This window comes from Poecilia reticulata, linkage group LG16 (assembly GCF_000633615.1).
Source record: "Poecilia reticulata strain Guanapo linkage group LG16, Guppy_female_1.0+MT, whole genome shotgun sequence".
NCBI classification, from domain to species: Eukaryota; Metazoa; Chordata; class Actinopteri; order Cyprinodontiformes; family Poeciliidae; genus Poecilia; species Poecilia reticulata.
This window is the reverse complement of record NC_024346.1, coordinates 32,990,593-32,994,926: the sequence shown is the minus strand read 5'-3', so window position 1 is coordinate 32,994,926 and position 4,334 is coordinate 32,990,593. Positions and strand designations below refer to the sequence as shown.

The window sequence follows — 4,334 nt, the reverse complement described above, 5'->3', positions numbered from 1 at the left end:
AAAAAAAAAAAAAATATAAAAAAACATGCATATATTTTTTTTTTTTCAGTGACCCTAATTGTCTTCTCTCTGTAAAGAGTAGAAAAAAGATTAACATAATAAGACAACATTGAAAAAAGGCAGAACAGCTGCATCCAGAAAGTCCCCACCCTGAAAAGAAAACATGGGGCCTGTCGCAGCTGACCCATGAAAACACTCCGACCTCAGAAGGAGAAAAAGCGATTTGATGACAATCCCACATAAAAATTCTAAACTGCTGTGATACTACAGCAGGGAGAACGAGCTCCAGGTGCTTGATATGACCCTCCCTGCCTGCATCTCTGCGCAGGAGGAAGTGAAGCCCACAGCGTGCAGGATACTGCTCACCTAACTCGCTTCCCTGCTGCTTTTCTACTTCTGCATGTCTTCCTGCTGCCACTTCTACCCAGCTGTGTGTCGAGGCAGCTGTGCTCCGGCTGTTTTTTCACACATCTGCTTTATTCTTCCTTAAATGTCATAAGACTTTGATCTTTCCACTTTTTCACCTCTGACTCAAAATTTTCAGAATTTTTGGGTCACACTGGTCAGTTCCCCATAAAAAAAAAATAAAAAAAAGGATTCTCTCCCTTTGAATTTGAGCACATTTAATCACTGAGATCACCGGATCCACTACAATACTGGGAAATTACCCTGCCTTGTTATACAAACTTGCAATTAAATCTCTACGTATGCCATCATCATCAGTACCCTGTGAAAGAATGTTCTCAAAAGCAGGAGGAACGGTTTGGAAAAGGCGCAGTCGCCTCGGCCCAAAGCTGTTACAGCAGCTGATGGTTCGAAATACAAACGTGTGAACGGATCTTGTTCAGTCTGTTTCCGGTCTTTATTGAATTTTCCTGCAATGACTTTTTAAATCCAGCAGATGTCACTTGCAGTGACAGAAACAGTCTCAACACAGTGTCGACACAGTTCAGGAAATGTGCCTCATCTGCCCATCAGTCGGAGGCATTGCTCGCTTTCTAAGCTTAGTTATTTAAAACTTCTGTAAATACCCCCAACCAGGTGTGTTACATCCACAGACGAATGATCTTAACTCGGACGAGTGGAAGCCACGAATAAACTGGCAAAATATAGGGAAAACAATGTCAGTCGCCTTGTTCGATACTCGCGTCTCTCACCTCTGACGTCCGTCATGGCGCCTCCAATGATTTACTGACGTAGCTGCAAAAGGGTCTCTTCTCGTTTTCTAGGCATTCGCTCACATTCTCACCTTGAAACTCAAGCTTCCGACAGAGCCACACCACTTCAGAGCCTGTGCAGTTTGAAAATCGATGTTATATCTAATTGACCTCAGAAACCAGAGCTTAACACACTGGTACATTGTGTTTATTTTTCTTTTTTTTTTTGGAAAACAATCTATTACTTAAAAGCAGATAATTGGACGAAAAACAGATATCGGATGATGCGTTTTGTGAGCAGCTTTTATGATGGTGAACAGATGTCTTCCTTTTAATCTCTCCCCTCATTCACTCTGCCTGCCATCAGACCAGACAACAAATAACCAAAGATGTCATTTTCATGGCAGGGAGCTCCACAGAAGCACCCGGCCAGCTCAGTCAAGCCGGAGGAAGCTATTTGCTGACAAATGGGATTTGGTGCCGGGCTTCAGCTGCATTTACTGGTGGGTTTTATTGGCTGAAGGAGCGCAATATCATGGCGGTTTTCTTCTCCATGCCTCTCCAGCGGAGTGGATAAACGTTGCAGGGAGCAAAGAGGAATGCCGGTCATGCAGCAGTGCTGTTAAACGGCGGCAGGAGACCAGTGAAGAGTGGGCACCGGACGGCAGATGGAGAAAAGATCCTGCAGGAGAGCGGAGGAATGCAGTGTGTCCGTTATAAAGTGCACTTTACCTGTTCACAGGATCGTTTTATAGGTCTGGTTTAGTTTTTCATCAAATAAAACGCTTGAGGACGGGGTTCAGGGTGGGGAGGTGAGGAGCAAGATTTTGAGTATTGCACCAGAAATGAAAATGGAAAGCAGGAACAGAGCAGGCAAAATGCAGACGTGTCCTACATGAAGTGTTTTAATCTCTGTTTTAGTTCTGAAATTGACAAATGTTCCAGTAATTACTTCATACAGCTTCTGACGGGAGAGCAGAAAACGCTGCAACACGGTGATCCAACAGGAGGCAGTGTTGCACAAGGCTTTGGTCTGCAGGAAAGGGGCCGTTTTGTTCAAACTTTATCTTTCAGAGGCAACCCTGAAGCTGTCAGTGAGCAGCGGGGCTCGGTTAAAGGCGAGGCGAGGCGACACGTGTCACGGTTACGACTCACAAACCCACCGAATGAACCGGATCTAAAACTTAACCTAAGCTCTTTTTTTTTCTTGGCTAATTAAATAAATAAAAGATGAAGAAAGAAATGTTGATATTATCTGAATTCAAGATTTTGTTCCAAAAATATTCCTTTGTCTAAACCAAACAATATTTAAAATGCACAAAAAATGTTTCTGTCAAAATAGTCTAAATATAACATCTGCAATGGCACACATTAGTCATCAGAGGAGAAACAAAACAGTTAAACATCTTTCAATGAAGTGAATGATAATTATAGCTTTACTAAAAAAAATGATAAAAACAGGATATATGTTACGTGCATTTAAAGCAGAAACTATTTCCAGAGGAAGATGTATGACGGCTTAATTCTGTTTCACTCTCAAAAAAAAGAAAAAAAAACAACCACCTGTATGATAATAGAGTCATAACCCCCCCACTTATTCTGAAATGCTCAATTTCAAGTAAAAGGAGCGTGATGTGGAGGAAAATGTGACTCGGGGGGTCTTTGAATGAAAAACAGCCATCCTCAGAGCTGCTGCTGCTGCTGCTGTGGGAGAGGATGAGTGAGAGTGTAGGTGGGGAAGTGGGGGCTTTCAAACCACAGCAGGTAGGCAACAGTGACAGGTTTACCTCCCCCTGCTCGTACACTATGGACCTGACATCCTGTCTGCCAGCAAACACACACACACACACACACACACAGAGAAAGAGAGAAAACAACACGGAGAGGCAGAAAGAGCCCAGAGAGGGAGACAGACTCCGGAGAAGGCCGTCGGCTCCGGCTGCTCTATCGAGGGATCTACAGGTGGCCAAAGGTAAGGAGGGTTTGAAAACTTAGGCAACGCCGTTCAGCAACTGGACACACGAGGTCAACATTATAATTCTGTTCTCAAGAACAACAAACGTCTAATATGACCGTGGCAGACGGAGGTCAGGACATCATGGCAGCTACAGCAGAGTCTACTTTCTATTTGTATTTTTTTTTTACACTAAAAGAAATTGCATATCATCAAACATATTTTTCATAGCTTGTATTAAAAAACGTTAGAAACTGAAAGCCTGTTTGTTTAGGTATAAAGAAGAACACATTCCAGTTCAGTCCATTTCTTCGTCTGAGCCTCATCATACTTCTTGGATGTGTCTGACTGACTCCTGTTGGACTTCTCCCCTGTCACTTAGGTTTATTTAAACAGGAGTGTCGGCCATTATGGGGCTTGGCAGCTGCACCGAGCTGCAACTCTGTTCCTCTGTGGGAGTCATATTATCATAGAGAACGATGGCGGCTGCAAGGGACTCGGGTTGGGGACCAAAGGGCAAAACGTTAACTCTCCAGCTCTGACGTTACCCAAAGTGGAAGGGATACAACGGAGCACATTTTATACGGAGGTGCTTCATAAAACTGGAGCATTCAGACACTCCAAGTGTGATCAAATTCTCTGGACCTTTCCCCAATCCGCTGCATACCTTAATAACTGTGTCATCAGAGGATATTGAGCACAGGAAGTCCTACGATCCTGTAGTCGATAGTTAGAAATCTTAAATGACAAAATTATTTGTCTCAGCAAAGAAAAATAATAAAAACACAAAGCAGCCACTTATCACTGTAATACTCTAGATCCCACCAGCGATAGAGTTTGTTTGCACTAAAGTTGAACTTTTCACTCAAGTAGGGAAAACTTAGCTGCAACAGGAAGTCAAGAGAGTTTTGCAGAAAATATTTTGCATAAATGGAGAGAGGTGGGCTTTTTTTTTTTTTTTTTTTTTTCGTTGAGTGAATGCACAGCTCTGATTAATGGAATGTAATTATCAGTGGGTGGATCTCCTTTACCAAAACCTCTCTGAGATCTTTAAACAATTACAGCCTCTTTTTTTCTTCTTCTTTTTTTTCCTCCCCCAGCACGCAAAAATAAACATTTAAATTGTTATGCTTTTCTGAAGTGAATAGGATATGTCGCGTTGGGCCTTTTATGTGTGCTCTAATCTGTCTCTAGTCGTTCGGTGTTTTGACAGTGAAGATCGA

General features: G+C 42.6%; 1 pseudogene; it reads right to left on the bottom strand.

The window, feature by feature from the left end:
* Positions 1–1,173, bottom strand: part of LOC103478840 (general transcription factor II-I repeat domain-containing protein 2-like) — a 10,275-nt pseudogene extending 9,102 nt beyond the window's left edge.
* Positions 1,174–4,334: the final 3,161 nt, after the last annotated feature.